The sequence below is a fragment of the Dermacentor andersoni genome, chromosome 3, assembly GCF_023375885.2.
Source record: "Dermacentor andersoni chromosome 3, qqDerAnde1_hic_scaffold, whole genome shotgun sequence".
Lineage (NCBI taxonomy): Eukaryota > Metazoa > Arthropoda > Arachnida > Ixodida > Ixodidae > Dermacentor > Dermacentor andersoni.
The window spans coordinates 38512501-38536704 of NC_092816.1; the positions used below are offsets into that span (position 1 = coordinate 38512501).

A 24204-nucleotide genomic window follows, 5' to 3' on the forward strand; every position below is an offset into this window, starting at 1 on the left:
GCCTGTGAACAAACGTGTGCCTGGCTAAAGGTTTTTGCATGAACAATCAAACAAGCCAACGAAAAGAATGAGGGCCAGTTAAATCTGGATCTGGGCGCGCACTCATGACGCTAGAACTCAAGCACGACGAGTATGCTTCAGTTTTGGCCGGTCGGTGCGACACGCTGCAAATTCAACCGGCGCAAATAAGCGGGCACGCGACAACAACAGCGCTGGTCCTGTGTATACGTGCTCTTGCGCCCTCGTATGCGTGCGCTGTGGTTGAATTTGCAGTATTACAGCCTGAGCTTTGCAATGAGAAAACCACAGCGCGCTTACGTGTTTTCGCTTCGTTCTTGGTACGACAAGATGACTTCGCGCGAACACGGCAGCCGCTATTTCTTTTATACTTGGTCTGAATGCCACACATCAATGGCGGTAAAATCTGCAGAGTATTCGGCCTAGTTAGCTCATCGGCGACGTTCGGGGACGTTCGGCCACGTTCGGCCAGGTTCTTGCATCGCGCGATAACTCGCGTGAGTGATCGCGCACGCTCTCCGGGCGCGCCGTTCTCAGGAGGGAGTGCCGAATGCAGACAGATCGTGGTCTGTTCTTTGCAAGTTGGTTGTTCTGGCAAAAAAAAAAAGTGTATCTCATTTTTTTTTCTATTTCGAGAAGCGTGCGTTTCTTGAACGTTTTGAATTAAGGGGCAAGTTGATGAGACTCGCCTCAACCTCAACGTGGTGACGAACGACCTGGCACGAGGACTTATTTGCCGTGCCGGTCAGAACCGAACCGACGCCCGCTACCACTCCGGGGAGGGTAAAGGTCATTTACTAACTTACAACGACATCACTAAATACTACTACTTGGGGCGTAGGCATTTCCCACTGCCACACTTTAAGTTGAACAGGGCTGAGGCAGTCACGCTACGTTTACTGCAAACCGGGACGTACCCCACTCCGTATTCCAAAATTAAATTCACCCTGAAAGAGAAATTAGGAACGAATGTAACGTGTGCGATGGTATCATTGACATCACACACATGCTGGCGGGCTGTCCCACGACTCTCGCCGACCCCGAAGAAAAATGGCTTTACTGGCACAAGATGATATCAAGCTCTTCATATCAAGATCAACTACGGGCTGTCCAGAGGGTCCGCGATGGCGCCATAAGGCTCGGCCTGACGGTGCCGACGTGGACGCGGCTCCCCTCGGTTTGAAAAGACTGGGCTTCAGGACTGCAATAAAGTTTTGTGATTGAATGAATGAATGAATGAGTGAATGAATGAATGAATTAAATGAATTACTTAATGAATTAATGAATGAGGGGTAGCAGCAATGCCGCACGCGCTACAAATCTGCAATACGGGTACTGACCCATACTGACCGAGAAAGACGGCCTTCAATTGGACACAACGCAAGAGCAGTAAATATGATTTCGTGATCATTATGGCATTGGAAATCATGGCAGCTATTACGTCGTCGGTTTCTCTAACTTTTAAATTGCTGTATGCGCGAGAAGGTGGTGCAAGGAGACGTGAATTCTTAGAGCGACGGGTTTTTAATTTTAGTGTATCAGGGGCAGGCCGCTGTCCTTTCTGCGAGTAGCTGCAGAGCCGAGTACGGACGGGTATCCGGTGACCCAGCGAAGGGGGCGAACACACACAGAAACAAATAAAGAAGACAGCAATATAGGAACAAACCTTTTTCTCTTCTTCTAGAACCCAGGACTGAAGTCACGCTCTTGGACAAAAACTCTCAGTCGAAAATTTGATGGCGACGGTGTCGGATGCTCCTAGCAATACCTCGCGTATGACTCGGGGGCAATGAGAGTGCAAGCACCGGAGAAGGTTGCGTTGCCGGAGGTGTGTGTTTGAACACGGCGCGCTGCCACCTTCTTTCTCTGTCACTGGAGCTGCTCTATAAGCTTTGCTGGCTTCTTCGACGTCTGTGCGATTCTTACGTGCTGAAGACAGTTCAAGAAATAAAAGAAAAACGAGTGGCAAGAAACGCAAGGGCGATTACAAGCAACGAATAAAAATGGAATGGAGGAAAAAAAACGATGGAGGGCGTCGTATATAGTAAGGGCGCGATGTTCAACGTTCTTGCTGTCAGAAAGTGACCTGATTTGGTTTTCAAATAGGGCAGCGGGCCTCAGTGGACCGGCATGCGGGGAAGAGTCGGCAGCATTTCGCTCACTTCACCCCTTCTCCTCCGATTCCCCTACCGAACTCCTTTTTTTCCAGAAACATATCGCGGAAAGAAGCACGTTGCGGGATCTCGTCCTGGTGCTTCGGGATAGCGCCAGCACTTGAACCCTTTCTGTGTCTCTATTTACTCTAACTTTCTCTTGTTATGCGATGTGCCCTCGAATTTATCTCTTCTTTTTTTTTTAGCGTTTTCTCTTTCTGCGTCGCCGAGCACTCGTGCTTTCGCTTATCGCTGTAGGAGCTCTCGCTCTTGTTACATTTTTTTAGCCTCGATATCTCATTACACTACGTCGTCGCATTCGCTCCTCTGTTTTCCCCAAAGCGCTGGAAGCATAAGTCGTGACACATGCCGAATTTCCTTCGAAATAATTGAAGACACGTGCTAAGGCTGGAACGCGCTCTGCGTGCTGAAATGTTGCTGTTCTGCATCTCTCTCGTGGCTTTTCATCGTTTCTTGCCGCTCCAGCCTGCTCTAAATGTCGGGGCCTTCTTTTCTTTCTACATTTTAGGCGGTTCTAGAAACTACATACCCGTAATTTGTTTGTTTGTTCCAGCTTCACGACCTGAATTGTTTGGCTCATAGGGACTTGTTTATAAACAGCGAGTGCATGTCAGGAGTTGCTATGCTTTTCGGTCACTCATAACTATCCCGGTCAATTCCCGCCGCTCGATTTTCGCAGCCTGGTCGGTTTATGCCTCGTATATATATATATATATATATATATATATATATATATATATATATATATATATATATATATATATATATATATATATATATATATATACCGTTATCTCGGCTACTGACGCACAATGCGCTGTTGTCGCCTTTTTCTCTTGCCTCGTCCACAGTTGCCGTTACTTGGCCGGCTTCATTTCCTAGTTTGGCAATGTCCCCGACGACCCCTCGCTTGCTTGATGTTCATATTTTCGGTTACTTGCGAGGTGTCGCAACTGCGCCACTTAGTTTGTTTATCCGTTTCTGCGCCGTGTTGTGCACACTCCAGCAGGAGTATGTTGTTTCAGCTCGCTCGTATTGTACTTCGTCCTGGCGAAGGAAACAGCCGTTCTCCGATCCGCTTTATTTGTTTTTCTCGCTTTATTACATATACGTTATTTTTCTTCTTTTGTTGTTAGCTTAATAAGTTTGTACGTGTTTAACACACCGGCGTGTTTATAATGTAGGAAAACAAGGCAGCTGTCTGTATTTAAGAAATCTTGTCTTGAGATAAGCGGTTCTAAAGTAGCCCGCCTTCCGGTTTGTATACAGTTATGGGACAGCGAACAAGCAAGTATAACGTTGCTGGGATAACTGCGCCGCTTGCTTTGGTGCATCCAAATCTCGGAGAAGCGTTTTCTTTTTTGTAGAATTTATTGCTTTTTTCTTTGTAGTTCTCGTTTTCATGGAACGCCTTCAGTGTTTGCAGCAGAACAAAAGTCTAACGTGACTGGAGGAAAAGAGATCTGAGTATACTTAAGCACTTCTGACGAGTTCCTAATGCAAAAAAAAAAAAACCGTTTATGCCCAATTGAACGCCGCTGAGCGATTCTTGCGAACTCCTCGCGGGCAAGCGAACGCTTTGAGACGCTTGGCACGTTTTGATTTGGCCTTACCGAGGTGCAGTTACAACGCGGGCGGGAGCTTGCGCGGACAAGGAACGCACGGATGGCACAGGCTTCCGAGCGTGAGAGCGAGGGTGACGTGGCGTCGCGGCAACGCCCTTTCCCCTCGCGCATCACCTGACGCGCTACTGCAACAGGTGTTCCCTTTATCCTGCTCTGCTCCGTCGGGGCTGCAAGGCAAATATACCTGGTAGTGAAGCGTCCGCAGAAGCCCATACGTGCAAAACATGGAGGTTCATCCGCGGTTCGTGGGGCTTAGCGCCATCTGTGTGACGAGGGACCAATGCGGCCCTAGTTTCGCAGCCAATGGGAATTTAGGTGCCGTTTCGCTTCTACAGACGCCGCCTTTTAAATGCGAGGCCATTACTTGATTCATTGTGCGACGGCGCCGTTATCGGGAAGCTGTGGCAAAAAAAGGCGTCGCAGAAAAAGAGCACACAAATTCCGCCATCTTCATCTAAAAGAAAAAGGGCTCCTCGGTGAGGATTCGATCCTGTACTCCACCGTCCCCGCTTGCTAGCCACTACACCGCCGTTGTATTGCGCCACTGTTGCAACTGTTTTTTTGTTTATTGCATGGAATTATGAGTAGTGTCAAATCAATATTGGTTCATTACATTTGAACATGCATGAGAAACAAATGGCGACAGTGATGAATATCTTCGGAGGCTGTGCACGCGTTTGGCCTCTGCCTGGTGGGCGATTCACTAGACGACGCTGCAGTACGTCCATACTCGTCGTAGGAGACTTCAATCGGGACGCCCGTTCAATATCAGCGTTCATCGGCGCAATGCGTGCCTATCACAACTTAAGACTCGCCTCTCCGATAGATACAATCACAACTTCGCGAGGAACCGGAATCGACTTGGCGTTCGAGAACATGCCACAAACGGTGCACGAAGTAAGGTACGCATCTACTCCGATCCCAAGGCCGAGCTACTGTCGATCAACTTTGACCCGCAGACGCCGTTGCCGGAGGCCATGGGGGAGGACAACGAATAATATTCAACGGGCTTCAAGTACACGTCCAACGACGACTACGACACCCCTCAGGAGTATGAGGTGGAGTTTGCCTACGAACCCGATGAAGAAATGTAGTGTCGGCACCGTGGTGCCGCTCAGAAAAGTACTGTCATCGCTCGGCAAAGTGGTGTCATCGTGCCGAAAAGGGGTGTCACCGAGAATGAACACTCAGCGCAGTGCACGTAAAGCAATGCGTTAATGAGAGCGCCGCGAATGAAACTCAGCTGAGAGATCGCAGTATGGCCGGTTTGTCGTATTGAGTTGTAGCGACCTCATAAGCAGCAATATGACACTCGGAAACATAACGCAGCAGCACTAAACTCAGCAACATTTCGCGGCAACACTAATCTCAGCGACACACTCGGCGAAAAGTAATGCTCTCGCATTTAGACGTCACAAGAATTTCTTTGGTGCCCCCAAAAATGTTTTTCGCTCAGTGAGTCATTTGACGCTTTCGCATGTAAAAAAAAAAAAAAAAAAAACGAAGAAAGAACGAAAAGAAAAAGGAAGTTGAACGCATTTCGCTCTCACTCCCTGAAGTTTGACGCTACCGCGTACGTATTGTCACGAAAATTGACGAGTCGGGACGGCAACAAAACGTGAAGAGAAGCCTGCCGCTTTATTTCTATTGTTATTGTAATCGGGGCTATTGTATTTAGCCGTCGAAACGCAAAGAGAGGAGCATATCTGTCATATCGATATACGGCTGCATGCTTTGTCGGTGTTACATATTTGGCGCTTGCGATTATTTCAAAAAGAAGCATTAAAAAAAAGAAATAGAAAAGAACACAACGGCCGAGACAGCAGTCGACGTTGTACTGATTCGATTGTGACGCTAAAGCACGTTCCCCGCTTTTATTTCCCGAGGATTTCGGCGTTGCTCATTCTTATCTGCCTATTCTGGGTCAATGGCGTTCAGCGCACTATAAAGCAGCGTTTAGGATCGCCCAATTATTCCTAGCAATGGAACACACCGAATTTTAATAGCTTTAAAGAATAGACGATCTGCGCAGAGAGGTGTTCGTCAACCTTCATGTTGACTATTCGTAAGCAAGCGCATTAGGGAACGACTTAAAGAAACCACTTGGCAGCACATTCCTTCCATTTACTAGCTTTATGAACGTGTGAATATTTATACGAGGACAGCAGACTGCTGCAAGATAAAAGGCGAGAAAAGGGGTTGCTCCGCTTATCAAAAAAGTCCGGAACCCATGCGGGAAAGCAAGCGTGCCAGGGAGGAGCTCTTATCGCTATGCGAGGATAATGTATCAAACGCATGCTTGTTGTTTACTGGGAGTATCGAGAGAGAGATAATGGAGAGCGGCGGAGACGAGTGGAAAGAGAAGAAGAAAAGAGAGAAGGCGCTTACCGCACGGAAGACAGTTTCTCCGAGATATCCACAGGAAAACAGCTGGGGCTCACGTTAATGAGAGGCGAGGCTTATCGGGGAAACAGGCGGGTCGTTACCTCTCGTTGCTGCCTAAAGTGGCGAGAGAAATTCGGAAGCCTGCTAAGGGATACGATAGAAAAGCGAAATAAAGATAACACGCGGGCCAACTTCTGGCCTTCGTACTTTCTCTTGCTTTAAAGTTGCACTGATCTTCACTTTCGCTTCATTGTAGTGCAGTGACTCTACGATCGAAGAGAACACGTTCAAAGCGGATGTCGTCATTTGCGGTGCCCATTGAACTGGCGTTCTTGCAGCCGTATTGAAGTTTTACGCTCCCTTGTGCCTGCGCGAAGTACGCGCCTAATGGGAACGGAAAGATTCAGTGAGAGATGCGAGGGCAAACGCACGCACGCACACGCACGCACACACACAATGCGAGATATGCACATACTATATGCCCCATAGAACTATAACTATATAGTTACATAGTTATAGTTATATACTATATGCCCTATAACCCTATATAACGTATATGACTTGGGGATGTGCCTTAAATGGTTGAATACAACATAGGTATCCCGTTATGGGAATATATATTAGAGCAGTTGGCCGAGGATAGTACGGTGCGCACGCATAGGACGCCAGCACTGCTTATTGAATTTGTGCCACCGGGTTATCATTCACGCCAGCCAGCACCGTTACCGATATGCAAGGGGGAAGAGAACAGCGTCCGGGGTAATGACTTTTATTTAGTTATATCAACGGCGCGACGAGGCTTAGGTTGAAGAAAAAACAATGGCCTAAAAAGAAAAGCAGTACGATAAGTGTACGGCGCCGTATACAAGGAATATTCCGCACCGCGCGTTAGAGGCTTTTCGCCGCAGAAATGGGTTATGCCTGCCACGTATCGCGATTTCAACAAAACGTCAATCACTAAGAAGAAAAGTGTGAGAGAAAGAAAAACAATAACAACAAGAAAGTAGAGCTTTGTACAACGAAAACGTAGGATATTTGTAAAGCTTAATACTAAACACAGAGAAATCAAGATAGGGAGAGAGAGAGAGAGAGAGAGAGTGAAGCGAAAGACTCAGACGGGGGAAAAATATGAAATTTGACTTATAATGAGCCGACGTGAAAAACGGCTTGCGGAAATGAGACTGCTGCTTTCGGAACTCCAGCGGGGGGTGACGTGATCGATGGTTGAAGTGTGTGTGTGTGTGTGGGGGTGTTTGTGCGCACTTCTTATGTGTGTCCGCTCGGCGTGGGTACGTGGTGGAGTGTATTTGTTAATGTATTTGTGCTGTATGTGCGTGCGTGCGTGAGGGTTGGAGAGTGTGAGGTGAAGAAACAGCGGTGATTTGCAGGAGGGGCAAATGGAGGATGTTAAGAAAAAAAAAAGGAAAAGCCAGGGAAGAGTGGTGCGATGGCTGGAGATTTATGATTGAGAGAGAGTATCTGGTGGTGGGTGGGCCGATCAAGAGGCTATACCTAATTATCGGAATTCATCCAAATCCTGCCGAATGATCGCTCCCCCCTACATACGCGAATGCGCTCCTAGCGCATTATCGAAACACAGAAACGAACGCAGGGTTATTAGAGGCCTTCGTGGACGCCGTAAAAGAAACCTGAAAGTGAAAGGGGGGGGAAAAAGAAGGGATAAATCAACGTTGTGATATATGAACTGCGTGTGGATGCGGGGTTATTGGGGCAGGAAGAGGTTAGTATTGGAGGGGGGGGGGGGGGGGGGGCGTGTTGTAGTATCTCTCTCCTTCTTCACGCTCCCTCGCTTCCCGCTGAATCATTAGTTTCTGGGAGCATGGCGCACTGATGATTGACGACGCGACGGTGGCGAGCTGTCTTCACGGCGAAGCTAGAGTGTCCGAAGGAGAAGCCGAGAGGTCGTTTTTGAATCCGTCGCTTATTATATTAGTGCATTCACGTAGGCATGTTATAATAATAATAATAATAATAATAATAATAATAATAATAATAATAATAATAATAATAATAATAATAATAATAATAATAATAATAATAATTATTATTATTATTATTATTGAAGACAAGAAGAACTGCTTTTAACTGTCGCGGAACCAAAAAGCAGGCATAACAACTCTCATTAGGGACAAAAGGTGCACGTGATCGCAGCGCGTTTGCTGTCGCGCGCAGGCTCGGTTAATTTTTTTGTTCCTACCCGTGGAAGTACAACACCACTCGTTCTCCCGACTAATTACGTAGCGACAGGCAAAGTAAATCCCCAGCAGCTGGCGCACGCGATGGAAATTATGGGATTTATACGGGAACACGTCGAGCGGGGCGCAACTTGCACCTCTTACGCTGTTGGAACTCACGAGCACATGTGTGCGTCTGCTTCAATTAATATTGCTCAGAGTAAACGGAAGGCGGGCCAAAAAGGTAAACAGTGAGAAGCAGACGACGAGCGGACGGCGAGCAGATGACGAGGAAATAATTTGTTGTGCGAGTGAGCGTGCTTCTGTGAAGGGTTAGTTCGGGGCTTCGGTTACTAAACAATGATAGTTTGCGCTTTTTTTTTGGGGGGGGGAGGGGGAAGGAAACGCGAAGAAAGTTGCTCGCAAGCAGACGTGAGTAGAAACTCTGCAACAGGTTGTCACGAGCGATTAGGGGAACAACAGGTTGTTTCCTGGCGGTGTTTTGGATTGGTTACCAGTATGGGTGTCTACCGGTTGCCGTTCCCCAGCACTCGAAAACATCCCTCTCACACAGCCTGGCGGCCAAAGATTTGGGCGATTTATTAATGACGTACGCGCGCACAGCATGTGTGGCTTTCTCTCGAATTTGCCTTTGTTTCTGTTGCGTTTAGTGTCACGTCTCGGCTTGCTCTCTGTGCTTACGTGCAAAGACAGTTCGGCAGCAGTTCTTGAGTACGTTTTTTTTTTTTTAATCGAAATGACGACTTTGAAGAGAGAGTGAGAGAGAGAGAGATTTGAGATAGAAAATGCTGGTAGGTTAACCGGAAGAAAGACATTTGGTTTGCTACCCTACACAAGAGAAAGGATACAGGAAGAAAAAAAGATGGAAATATACTGACGCTGCTTGTAAGCCTAATAATGAAGAGATTTGTGTGCCGCGGCCTGTGTGCTAAAGCCAGGTTACAACCTAAAGTACCTTAGCCCGGAATACTACAGCCTGCACCGCTGCAACCCACGTGGTAGTGTTGAGTTTTACCGCTAAGAGTGCTGTATATAACCTGCTGCACTACGTAAAGGGATACAGCCTGCGAAGTAATGGCGAGTTATCTTGTTCTACCGCCCAAAGAGATACAGCCTGAACTAATACAGCCGACGTGTTACAACCTCAAATTTTTCACCAGTGAGTGCTCCAAAGTGGAGGGCTGCAGGCTGTAGTGCTATACTCTACTTACTGTACAACCACAAGTAGACAAGAAACTACGGCCAGTGGAGGCACGGCGTGTGGGTCTGTCGCTCGGGATGTGCTGCAGCGTATGACGCTGCAACCTGCTGATTACACACACGCACGAGTCCTGCAGCGTTGAAAACCTGCGAAGAGCTACACTAAACATCATCCAGGAATAACGCAGCGTGAACCTGACGCTGTACAACCTAGAGCCCAACCCATAGTAGTAGGGCTGCTTGCTGTGGTGCCGGAGTATTACAAGTAGTACAGTCTGAAGTAGAGCGTAGAATAATCAAGATCGCTTACTATGTCATTTTTTTACGTGTTCATTGCGTGTGAAAAGGGGCAGCGGATGCCGTTTATAGAAGCCAGTATTTCGCAAATATATATTAAAAAATCTGGGCCGCTGTTGCTCCGGTGAGGTATGTATGTATGTGTATGTATGTATGTGCGTATGTATGTATGTATGTATGTATGTATGTATGTATGTATGTATGTATGTATGTATGTATGTATGTATGTATGTATGTATGTGCGTATGTATGTGCGTATGTGCGTATGTATGTATGTATGTATGTATGTATGTATGTATGTATGTATGTATGTATGTATGTATGTATGTATGTATGTATGTATGTATGTGTGTATGTATGTATGATTAAAAAAGAAATCTTGCCGACCATTATTATTAGATGAAGAAAGTCACGTTCGGAAACATAACATGGTTTATTTCACGTTCTAACCAGGGACTGGGAAAGCCGTGCACCGCGGTCACAACGTCATTTAAACCATATTATGTTTTCATTTTCCAGTGTTCTTCTTTTAATGATCATGGTCGGTAAGATACCTTGTTTTGGTGCATGGCTGGTGGACGCGGCTTCAAGTAGTTCAGCACAGCCGAAACGTTGGACAGTGTATACCGTGAGAGAAAAACGCTCGCTCAAGAAAAAAGATAAAAAATAATAACAAAAGCTCAGAGTCATTTCACTATGCGAAGGTGAATGACCAGTGTAGCTGTCTATAACAAAGGCAAATAAAATAAAACAACAAAACAATATAACACAAATGGGCACGCTGTTATATTTATTTGGATTTACGCTTATCTCGTGACCAAAGTAATTATGGCTTTCTGGTCGCTATTATAGACAGCCGTGGGCTCTGTGACCACACTGGAGATGTTCTTAGCGAACGTTAGGTCCACGGACGACCGATAGCGCTTCGTAGATACATTGGTCTTGGTGTAACATCGAAGGCCGAACCTTTCCACGGGAAACGCTAAGAACCACTTTCCGTCGGGACGAGACACACAGAGTTCAAGTCACCCACAATGACGATGGGCTTTGGGTCCACCGGGAGGACCCGCCGAAATGTGTCGATCACAAAGTCTTCAAGGTCGCTGTTTGACGTTCCGGGATGAACGTAGACGGTGGCGACAGCGATTCCGTGCCCAGTCTGTAGTGCGCACGCGTCGGCACATTCCACGGCGAGGGCCTCGCCCGCCGTCGTTGAGGCATATGGCGCAACGGCCGCGCTGTCCTTCCTTACGTGAATCCACAAGGCGTAAAATTATTATGCGTCATCCGTCACCGGTTTTGAGACAGCTGGCTTCAAACGCAGCTGGGACACATACGCTGATACTCTTTTGCCTTATGCCTAAGCTATTTTAACTGTATAGTGGCCACCATCGTTTATTGCCTACACACATCACGAAACGCTGGAAACTATCCTAAAACAAATAAAAAAAAAGAGAGAAAAAAAGTTGAAGAATTTTCTGCCTCCATCATCACGCAAGACACTTCGAATTTCAAGAAGTAATGCGGGTTATAAAAGAAAAGCCGCGGAGGTGTTCGTTACGTGGTCTATTCATTTACGATACCTTACAGAATCTATCCAGAGATACAATCGACCAATATTCGCGAGCTATGCTCAGGCGTAGCTAACTTAGAGCACAAGCTCTGGCGGTGCGCCACGTTACGCGATGACGTCACGTCGTCGAAACGGGAGGCTGCCCTGAAGCGGCCCCGATCTTGAAGGACAGCTGTGGGCCGTCCATTGGGCCCGCGGCGCAGCAGAGAGGCTCGGCCTTTCTGTAACTACGTGGGAGCGGCCTGCTACGAGCTGGCGCGTGTTCCGAAGGACCAGAATAAAGTTTCACCATACCACACCTTAGGCGCCACATTGAATTTAACTCGGCTGCATTGTTCGTCGCGCTTTGTGAAATCACTACAGCGAGTGCTCGCCTTACTCATTTAGGAGTCATTTCATTTCCTCACGGCGTCGCAAAATTCTTTTCTTCGGACGCCTCAATGATGGAATTGAATTAATGTTTCGTTCAATGTTCTTTTTTTCGCTCGCTTTTGCAGATACTAAAACAACAAAAAAAAAATTCTCAATCGTTTTAGCCCACATTTTTTTTTTGTCCTTACGAGTAATGTTGTTGTACGGGTGGAGTATAAAAAACTCGGGAAAAAATAAACAAAGAAGAAAAGAAAAAAAAGAAAGAAAAGACAAGAAATGAAAACTTTACAACCAGCAGTGGGAAACACAGGCGTTGACTTTCGTGAGGAGTACAATCATAGAAAGCTTCCGCCTTATCAGAAAGGTGAATAATGAGGGGCCAGAACTGACTCGCGAAGTTTTTCCTCGCGGTCTTTTCCCATCACGGCGTTTATAACTAAGGTATTCTTTTCTTTTATTTTTTTTTTACTAGCGATGCTTTCTGTTGTATAACTTCTGCACAAGCGCTGTGTGCTAGATTTGTATTGCGTCCGCAGTTTTGCGTCCGCCATTTCTTTCCGAACGCTTGAAGAAGATAGGTGCGGCAAGTTCGATCTCGACAGCAGAGTAACGCCGTTGTGGCAAATTCAGACTTCGCTCATTCTCGTTTTACTCGCTAATGCTATCTCGGCGCCGCTGCGAGAATGTCCTCCTTTCGCAGATTCATTCTGTCCAGGCGTGACTAACAGCTTGTCGTTAGTTTCGATTAGTTTATCGACGTGCGTATAGGGCCGGGTCGTGATTGCGTTCGCGTGACTTTCGAACTGCCGTTCCGCTTGAGCGGGTCCCATTTGTATAGCTAGCGTGGTTGCGTTATACTACTGTCTCCCGAGGCCGGTCCTTTCCGCAGAACGTGCAAGGTTACAGACGTGAGTCATTCATCACGCTCACGGACGTGGCGTGAGGGAAATCCAGCTGCCGAAGAACACGCCGCACGAGAATCTCTCATCTGCCTCGGGAGTGTGTCGCGTTCGATGCATGCACGCGATGCAATCAACCAGGAAGCTCTGTGTTTGCCATAACCCGGACACAACGCAACTACTATAACCAAAGGACGGCGCAGCCGCTGACGTTCTAGAAGTTTAGCAACTTCGCGCCGAAGTGGGCCTACTTGGGGGAAACCTATGCGCAAGGCAGGTGCTCGGACTTTGCCACTGTTGTTATCTTTTTTTGCTTGTTAGGATATAACTGGGCGAGGTGAGGAAAAACTAATGCTTGTCAACGCACGCAAGAAAGGTCCAGTTTTTCTTGCTAGCGTATTTTGTTGTGTTTGTTTGCTTCCGCGGTTCTTTTGACGCTCGTAGTATCCAACAGCTAAAAAAAAGAAGGAAAAGAATACTGACAGGACGTCTTTTACCTTTAATTTTCTACGTTAATTGAAAGGTCCTTGATCTCGAAACCTTAGAAAAAGAACATGCCAGGGAGTGTTAGAGCCCCTTAAATAATTTACTATAGCACACTTTTGCTGCGAATCAAGGGCCGAATTCACAAAGCTCTTCGTTGGTAAGACGTTCTTTGGCTGGCCGTCTTCGTTAATAATTTGTCTTGCATCGGGATTGGCCGGAATCTGCTCTTACGAACAATTCTAACGTAAGGACTTTTTTTTTTTTTTGGTGAACGCAGTCGCAGTTTCTGTTTCTTTTCTCTGGCGACGTATGTGCCACGACGTCATGATGCAGAAGGTGACCACGTGGCAACAGTACATCGTGACGTTTTGGCACGCTCACTCCGGTTACGCTTGCTAATACTTCGGTGGCAGCTGTGCACGGCGTTGGCGCTGCCGCTGTACGCGCTCGTTGTAAATTAGCGCTTAATCCGCCAGGGACGCCTATAATCTTCCGCTGTACAGGCAGTTGAATGCATTGCAGCGGTCGTCTCTGGGGACGCGTCGCAAATACGTGCGAGAGGTATGATTTCGGCCAGGAAAAACGAAATCCTTCGTTATACAGGCGATTTCGCTGTATACGTGTTCGACTGTATTTAAATTTAGAGCACATGTCCGAATTTCAGAATTGAATCCGAGCAGTAGTGAATTCGTACCCGTTTAACAAAGTCTCGTGCTTGCCTCCTGTGGCGTTAAGTACGTAAATACGTCCTCAAGTTGTGCAACAAAATACATTGATGTTTCGGCTAACACGTATCAGTTACCGCGAAAAATATGGAGTAGCCGCTGTTACAGGGTCCTGAGCCAGACACCTGTGATAAATAGTCTTCGGCTTCTTATTTTTGATCATTGTAAGCTTGCAGGTACCAATGGTGAAGGCAAACAATGCTTCAAGTTGTTCAAAAACTTGTGCACGTGACCAAGGCGGCGTTCATGTTTGTCGCACGTAATGATATATACGATGTTAAACAACGTGAAAGAAACTACATAGAAAAATCATGAGCCATTCAACTCTGCGAAGGTGGATGACCAACGAAGCTGTGTGACACACGACAAAGACGTGATACAGAATTTTGAACAAAGGTACGAACACATTTATTTTCTTGATTGGTGGTCATCGTGACGAAAGGTACGCACACGCATTTATTTCTATACATTCTCGCTCATTCGTGTAATGCATTCGTTATACACGTTCGTTATACACGTTCGTTATATGCATTCGTTATATACATTCGTTATATACATTCGTTATATACATTCGTGTTTTCATTTCGCTATATATTGAGGCAAAAAATTTGAGGCCGAAATTACCGCACTCACTGGCAGTGGGCCACTGCCGTCAGCAACTTCACAGAGGGAGGGTCAGTATGGGAAGGCTGGCACGATGAGCGGCCACGAAGCCAGCTGTGAAAAAAGACGATGGCTACGAACGCACGAGCAGTGGCACGAGCCATCGCTGAAGTTGATAGTTTTTGCTCGCACACATGAAAATTTTACGGAGCCCTAGTCATAAACAGCTTCGGTGTAAAATTTTTTTTTAGTTCTTGAGGTCGCCTCTTGTATAATTTTCATCAGAACTGATCAACAGTAGACCATAAAGATGGAAGTCTCATCGTTCAGCGAACATATGAACAAGGGGTGTTGTCTCCCATGTTCCTTTAAACCATGTCTCGTTCGAATGCGCACAGCTGGGACGTCGGTCTCGTTGTTGTTGTTCTGCACAAAGAACGGCGCGCGGCACCACGCTCGACAAACTTGACAAGCGTCCCCTTATTAAAAACAAAGTGCTCGGAGCCTGGTCTAAGTCGACGTAAACCAGATTTGCTGTAGAAGCACTTGTGGCTTTTTGTTTCAAAGCATCGGAACTGTGTTAGTACTGTACTTCACAATGTATACATGCTGCACGATAAGTTTGGTACCACAAAGTTCTGATTTAGGTGTGCGAGACTTAACGCATAGACTATAGCATCGATTTTGGTACTCTGGAGAGAGTTTTCAGTTTTGGATAGTTCAGCGAAGCAATGGCAATATAAATAATTGCTTACTATAATAATTGCATTGAAGTCAAAAAACATTCACTTGTTTTTGTAGAATTTGATGCTCCATCGCCAGAAACCAAAGACAGTATGTAGCTCCAATTTTCCGTGTTGTTTAACTGTTTGGGCGTTGCGAAGTTGAGTGCAATCGTTGTAAGGCGGGCTTCCTTGTGTTGGTGCGGTCAGATTCCTGCCATATCTTCACATCTTTAGTGGTCATCTTTTGTACCCTTTCTCCTTCTCCACAGTGCGGAGTAGCCAACTGGACAGTTAGTCTAGTTAACAACTCTTTCTGCTTTTCGTTTCTTACTTAAGTCTCTCTCTCTCTCTCTCTCTCTCTAGAATGCGCGCTGTTTCGTAAGCCGCACTTATAACTGCACCCTGTTTGCTCGCCGACTTCCCGCGGTCTCCCACGAAATTCGTCGGGTAAACATTGCCGCGCAGCGCATGCTGGCACGAAGGGTTTAGAGGGCTACAGAGGGCGGCCGAGTTTCAACTCCTCGCGGTCGCCGTGCGGTGGGAGTTTAACGAACGCTGATTGTTCCCCCCATCGCCTCCCGCACTTGGCGACAGCTGTGCGGAGCGCCTGGAGAAGGCATGGTTCGAGCGAGTTTGCGGCCTTACGCACATTCAAGCCGCGCGCTTTGCCTGGGGCTACGGGCAACCGCGCAGCCCACAGCGCAGAGCCACACGCTGCCAGTTCCGTGCAGGTGACAGTCGAGATGAGCTGCGTTTTGTGCAAACTTCTCCTGAACGGCCGCTCGTTTGAGATGGTGAACTTGCCAAGCAGATAAAGGTGGGGGGCTACCTGGTTGAACGATTGTTGCAGAAGCAGCCGAATTCTTTAGACACACGGACGAGAGCGGAACAAACACAAGAATTGGGATCAGCTCTTATAGTTGTGGTAGTCTTTGCACGTACGTTTGTATGAATGAAGGTTCCCTACTTTTACTGGTATTACTTCTTGTTGTCACATTGTACATCCGAGGCTGAATGCACGAAATGTTTTCGTTCGTAAGTTATTTGTCTCATTGGCCGGTGGCCCATGCAAAATTGTGTGTCCGGTATCACTACTGGTTTGAATTTGCTCTTACGTGAGAATTTTTTTCGCAAGAGAAAATTATATGATTCTGAAATTATATTGTATGAAATTATATGAGAAAGGGACATGTGATTGGTGTATCCGGAAAGCCAATGGCAAAGAGCACTTACGAACGAAAATATGGAAACTGAGATAAAAACTGAGGTATGTTAGTTGCAGCGGCCCAGGCTTTCGTTCTGCATTTTCGAGCCACTTTGGGGACTTAAATCACCTGGCCTCTTAACTACTGGCGTACTATTTGAGCTTTCCCGCAACTTCCGCATTACGAGAACTTGAGCGGGCGGCTGTGACATACGCAGCACTGCACGCAACCATTCCGTGGCGAGCTATACCGAAACGCGGCCACGCATGGCGGAGGCAGGTGTGGTGGTTGTCCGACCGGAGAGAGCGCCCGATGCTCGCGACGTTTACGCTGACCGGGTAAGAGGGCGACCCTGGGCGTGGAGGCTTGCCTACGAGCGCGATTAATTCGTCTGGAGCACGTCGTGCATACATAGCAGTGGCACGCCTGAGTGGTGATCTATCGATCGGTCTTATCTGCTCTGTTCCTTTGGCAAACGAGGGCGTTTACGTTATCATAGTGCGGCGGCCATCGCGTACGTGCGTTAAGGAAGGACATAGTACATATACAGACTAAATACAGCTTCTCCCTGGAAGTAACGTTGCAGAAACAATACCTGTATAGGCGTGTTACGCGTTATTTTGATTCCAGGCATCAAAATGACGTAAGGTAATGTTTATATGGATAGCTGCAGTACTCGCGTTTTTAGCGCAAATGCCTGGGCTAAGCGAGTAAAGACTAGCTTGGTTGACTGCACAAATTCTGTATTAAGTCCGTGCACCTTGTTAGTCCTGTATGCAATGTTTCGTCTAATATACGACAATCCCACATGTCGTATGCGATCCTATATATAAATATATTTGATATGTGATCAATGAATCAATAGGCACATCCTGGGAAGTCTGATTTTTTGTTTTTGCTAACGTGAATGCTTAGTGCGCTGGTCGAACTTAGTCCCTGCGTTCTTTGTGTGCAGGAAGAGACAAGTTGTCGGAACTAATCAAGCTCTATTACCTACTGAGACATACATGCCTTTACGACGCATGAATTAGTTTGCGAACGATCGCTGTAGGGATCGACTGAAATTTATCGTCGTTGAGTGGGTTATTCCTTCCTTCCTTCCTTCCTTCCTTCCTTCCTTCCTTCCTTGCTTCCTTCCTTCCTTCCTTCCTTCCTTCCTTCCTTCCTTCGTTGATTCATTTATTTATTCATTCCAATTTTTCGTTCTTTTTTCATTTATTCACTTAATTCATTGCATACACACAATAGACAATGCAGGTTATGCCCATAGCCTTGGCGGCTGCTTTATTACGACCATCATACTCGTGTAAAATCATTTGAAGTTCTCGCTAGGTATACAGCGCTTTATAATGACACCTCAAGCACGCGCGGCTTGGAAGGATCTGAGAGAAAGGAAGGAAAGAAAAGGGAAATGCAATGAGGTTAATTTGGGTGTACCCGGTTTGAAAGTGAACAGTTCTTCCACGTTCTAGAAGTGTAATATACGTGCGTCCAACCCTTGCGAAATTCGTTTAGGAATGCCATTTTTCTTCTACTTACGTTATACTGGCGTCAACGAACTTTCTGACGAAAACCAATTGAATATGTCATGCGTAAGTTCATTACAAAGAATAGAGTTCCTGGCAGGAGAGCGCACTGCGTGAGAGGAGGGAAACGACCGCATGAATTCTGTCCACTGTTGTCTTGGCAGCGTAACTCCCTAATGGGTTTTTTCACATTCAAAAAGGGTTTATACTTCCTCTACTCTTTGTGAAAGACCACATGTGTGCCGATATCCTCACAAGAACATTTGAAATCCGTGCTCTGGCAGGAATTGGCCCCGCCACACCGAGTTCTAACCATGAGTCCAGTGTATTCTGTTGCATTATGGCTTTACCGCTATACGCACGTTTTCACTTCGGTGGGACGGTAACGGCCATCGTTAGCATTATGACACCGTATGTCACGTGGCACCGGCGCCCTCCTGTACGTTTTTACTGTCTCCTTGTGCGCATGACAGGCAAAGAGCCGTGAGGAGTTCGAACGATAACATGTTTATTTAAGACCTCGAAGAATGGAAAGGAAATATCGCGCCGGGGTTCATGAAATGGCATGCTTCTTCAGGCGTTGGCTGAGATGCACGATATACTCAATGAAACACCCCCCCCCCCCCCCTCATATGTATGTATATATATATATATATATATATATATATATATATATATATATATATATATATATTGCAAAATATTGCAGGAAGAAAGCAGGCCCACGAGTGTAAAATAACGTATATTTACAACTGGCGCATATGGCGTTCAGGTAACTGCCAGACTTCGTCTTCGTCTAGTCCAATCCAACTTCTTCGTTCCCTTCACCGTAACAATATATATATATATATATATATATAACGCGCGCGCGCATTCGCGTGCATGTGCACTCCCATGATGCACGCACGAACTCACGATTACTCTTGCGTGTATTCGTCCACAGTGCGCATTCGCATATTGGACAACGTGTATATAGTATCTCATTGTACCACAACATAATCACCCGCCACCTACCTTTCCCTGTATTTCCCACTTCCCCTTTCCCCAGTGAGCAGTACCAGGCTAGAGACACGCTCTCCAGGCCGACCTCTCCTCCTTTCTCTTCATTAAAATCTACTCCTCCTCTCCTCACGAATGCTGACACGTGCCACAGACAGACGAACGCAGATACAAAATGCACACGTGAGCAAGCGGACCCACATACGCACACTAAAATCTATTCCCAAAGTCTGATTACGCCTTTAATTTGCAGAATGCTGGAAGCGATTTCGTTTGGATCGCAAAGCGCCATATCTGTACAGTTTTTCACGGCGCCCGAATACGATGTGTACGATATGTACACAAGCACGTGCAGTGGATGTCGACTGTTGAAACCTATTCCATATATACATATACACGGTCGAGTGCTTGAAAACGCCTGAGGTGTTGGAAAAAGGGAGGGAACGTCCCCGTGTAAACAGGGCAGTATATACCTATGCACCTTCACTTCAATAGCGTTTGCTTGCCATCGGCTATTGAGAGCCGCCGCTGAGAGGATTCTAAAACTGGCGTCTCTGTTTGCGTGATTTTCCTTTGTTTAATACTTTGGCCGGTGGCGAAAACGCTCTTCCTCGTTTTCTTTTTTTTTTTCTTCAAAGAAACACTCACACAGTTCTCCGGTGTGCCCTCGGGATATGTGCTTCTCATTGATTGGGCTCCATTTCAAACGACATCGAAGAGGGGGACTTTTTCACGCTTGCGCGGTCTGTAATAACCGCGAAGTTTCCTTCGAAAATTGCTAGAGGAAACCCTGGCACTACGGGCGCTGCAGGCTTGATGGTTCGGCTAGCGTTACCCGTAGAGGGAGGGATTTCTCTAAATTTTCACTTGTCACTTCAAACGGCATAGGAACTTTGCAAACCGATCATTTTTAACAATGCATTGTGTTATCAGTGCAACAATTCGAAACGATTATGCATGCGTGCTGGGACTCATTGCCTTTGTGTGTTTAGTAAACAGATCTTTTTTTTTTTATTTAGAAAGATGAAGCGTATTGAATAACAGGGTAAATAACAAAAGAGTTTCAGGCCACTAGCCCGAAAATCGAGACAAATACATGTACTAACCACGATTACTTTGGTGCCTCAACAATCGCAACGCCGCCGTTACCTCTAGTCATTTTTTTCTTTTTTTGCTGAAGAATTGGCGTATTTCTCTTTTCCGGCGCGTGTTACCCTCGCCACATGGAATGCGAAAAAAAAAAGAAAGAACGTGAGACGACATCAAGAACGACAACGATTTGTGGTTTGACGCTGGTCTGTGTGTTATATGCACTGAGGTTTACTGAGCTCAAGTTCTTGACCGTCGTCACTCAGGGTACCGATCGTAAACACGCCTAGTCATGCGGAGCGTGCGCATACTGGAGATCTCGAAGCCGCCATAGCGTTCTACGCTCAGCAGACTGCAAAGATGCGAGCGATCTCGATCCACTTATCTTTAGCACCGCTGTCGAAGCTGAGAATCGGACACTCATATAGCATACGAGATGTCGGGTGACTAATCGCTGAAAAGATGGGAGTCTAAGCCAACGACGTAACAACCGCTCCATTCCGCCTGCTCCAACCTTTCTCCGAATGGTACTCCCAAAAATATTGATTTCAGAAACGATACACGCACTTGATGAAGGGAAGTTTATTTACCCACTGCTAAAGCAACATCATACGTGATCGTAAACCGGGAAACTCTGCAAAACAACACTTATACATAAATCTACTAAGAGGGAAGTGTATTGGAACACGTAGTTTGTTTACAGATAATTCACGCTACCGCGCAACAATGCACATCTCATTATCGCATGATTTCGTGAGCGTCAAATCAACCACATTATAGCATCATGTAGCTTCTGATTCCTTGATCAACTAAGTTAACTGATAAACCAGTAACGACCGGCACAGGTTACCGTGACTTGTAAAACCGTGTACACTTCTTAAGAAGGCCACCGGTGATTATGTGATTGCGAGCATCCACGGATAAATCGTACTCACGCCCATTCTATTATGGCCATCGCAGTTTTCGTGCCTTTCTGTGATAATCTTGTGAGAATATTTCTTCAACACTTGCATATCCGCAATACCTGGGGGCCGGGATTCAACAAATTCGCGAAAAGAACCTGTTTTTTAATCTAACGTCCGCGTCGTGTGAAGTTACGTGGTCACATTTGTGCGTAAAATTTTTGTCGAGGTACTTACGAGCCCGTCTGACAATGCTCCAGTAGGAGCGTATTCAGTATTCAGCTTCGATCTGATGTATCAGTCCTTCTCATCGGAATACATCTACGAAATATGCTCGTCTGATCGTTTCTGTGTTCGGGTGCTCCGCACTATATTGGTTAAGAGGAAGCTTTAGCTCGGGCCCAACTCCGACGCGGCCTATTCAAATACATGTAAAAACGCAAGAACGTTTTTCTGAGATAACCCCTGGACCGATTTTAATGAAATTTGTTGCATTTGAGAGAACAAGTTAAATTCTAGTGACTGTTGGTCGCGGAATCTTTATTTAGGTTTTGAATTTTGTTAAAAAGATTTTCAAAAATTCGAGAATTTGAAAAAAATAGAAGCACGAAGTTTACAGATTCATAGCTATGCATAAAAACAGATATCTCGGTTCTGTAAACGGCATCCATTAGATCATTCAAAGCAGACAAATTTGGTACGTAATTTCGTATCTTACGTAAATTCGTTAAGTTGTTTACAAGGGTTCTGCAAAAGCAGTATTTCCATATTACAAAATTTCTTTAGATTCATGTGTAAAATATCAATTTTGTCTGCTTGAGATGTACTATTAGATGCAATTCACGGAATCGTATTATGAATTTTTATTGCTGAGTTACAGAGTTGTAAACTTGATAGTTTCGTTTTTTGAAAATTTCCGATTTTTGCCAATCTTTATAAAAAAATTCACGACCTAAATAAAAAATCTGTAACCAACAGTCACTACATTTTAAATTTTTCTTTCAGATGCAACAAACCTTGTCAAATTTGGTGCAGTGCTTGCTGAGAAAAACGAATTCTCCTTTCACATGTATTTAGATAGGAGCACCCGAGTTAAAGCTTCCTCTTAAGCAACTACCGTAGCGCAAACACGGGTTAATGCAAGTACGTGCGTATCTTGTGGCTGTTCGCATATCGACAATGAGGTTAAAAAATTACATGCCACACACGAAAAGGGATGCTTTCCTCGAAACAGTTCAAACGTTACGGGGCCGCATTACTGGTGTGCACTGCCAATGGAGCCAAACATACGCTGACCGCTAACATACGTTATGGCGAATTGCGCCCGGACTTGCTCTGGCTAGTCAGCAAATTTAATTTCCATATCTAATTTGCCTTACAAAGAGCACTAATGCAAATATTTACAGTCAATCATTTTTAAGATTCCTTCATATCCTTTAATATATACCAACACCGTGCGCAAGGCAAATGTGCCGGAAACTTTACGTTCGCCTATCAGTATGGTCAGCAAAGGGAATCGTTCGCTAAAAGCGCATGCAACTGAGGCGTAACACTTGGGGAGGGAGCCTATACATGAATATCTTGGCTCCCTAGTAATAATATTGACATGCATGCTCCTTTATTTTTATCCGTTGACAGCATTCACCGGCGAACAAACGTCAAAGGTTATCGCTCAGCGCAAGACGCGCCTTTCTGTGCCGGAAGCTTCTCAAATGTTATCAATGATTTCATCGGTTGCCTGTGTTGTCGCCGAGCCTCGTGTAATAAAAATCTGTGCTCGGTGGGAATACTGGTGTACATTCTAGAACCTACGTGAGGGCCAACGATTACGCCGGAAGGTTCATTCAGTCATGTATATATAGCCGATGCGCCTGTTTGACAGATCAGATTTCGACGGTCGTCGGGTGTGCTGACCACTATCGCTGTGACTCAAGTGTCATTTGTTTTTGCGGGCACAGCCATGCCCAATAAAAACTCAATGCCCTTCCACTCTGTGAAGAAGGATGACCAGCGAAGCTGTGTATGTGGGCCCCTTAGTGGCGAAGTGCCGCGGGTAGGCCGGGCATTGCACTATCTTTGGGATCGCCGCATGTATGGGGAGCGCTTCGTTGGGGAGTATGGGGAGTGCTTTCGTTACCGCGACAAAATCGTCGTTTTTATAGGTCTAAAAAAAAAAAAAGTGATTCACCACTATAAATAATATTCCAGTACACATTGCAGCATAGCATATTGTACATAATGAAGTGCTCTTTCGGAAAACATACGTTGCCAAAAAAAAAAAATCGAGGTTATTAGGTAAAACATAAAAATTCTAGAAAGCGCCTTTATCGCTGCCAGTTGATAAAAACAATGAAAAACATATCTACAAAAATATTCAAAGCAAATTCAGAATATATATTTAAAAGATAAATAACCCAGGAATAGTGTCTGCAAAAATAAATGCTCAGTACACTGCAGTTCCTCTGATACAAAAAAAAAAAAAAAATCTAGGACCAGTTCATTGCTCATGACATGAGGTGAAGCAGTTCCTGCATTTTGTGAAGAGGTGCACTCCGAAATTTTGCCAAAAAAACTTATGGTTTTTGTTCAAGTTTGTGGTCCTCGTAAGACATTTTGCAGTCCCGCCTTTAGGCATGTTCTGGGGATGGTCCGATGAGAAGGCCAAGGAAACGTACTTCACCAGTTCGTTTAGGGTCACGCACCGCTTCCAGGACCGATCGCTCTCAGCGTAGCTGGGCAACTACAAGATTATGCATCCAAGCATATCTGTTTGCATTTTCGCTCATCGTCTTTGTCACCTCTGCAGACAAGAAGAGCAGAAAGAAATCCCACGCCGTTGTACACTGTCTTACGCTGATTCGTAGTGCTGGGCCGAGATGTGCTATGGGTGGCCTTCTTGAGGTGAACGCAAGTTTCTTTTCTACCGATGGTAGCACATCACCACCAAGCGAAGTATGCACCCTGAATATAATCAGTAGAGCCCTCAGGTCGTGAAAAAAAGATCGGCAAATAAGCGCGCACAAGAAAGAGACCGCTCAAGGCCGTAAAGGAAACTCGCCGAAGAACAGCTGCGCACGTCCCACGCTGAATCAAAACATCGTCGCCGTCAGAGCTTGAATCTGCTTTGCTGTCATCTTCGGAATCATAACTCGAGTCCTCGTCACTAAATTGAAGTGCGGGTGCCG

General features: G+C 45.8%; 1 protein-coding gene across 4 annotated transcripts in view; it reads left to right on the top strand.

The window, feature by feature from the left end:
* Window positions 1–24204, top strand: part of sog (short gastrulation) — a 319699-nt gene that overhangs the window by 129053 nt on the left and 166442 nt on the right. The window lies entirely within an intron of this gene.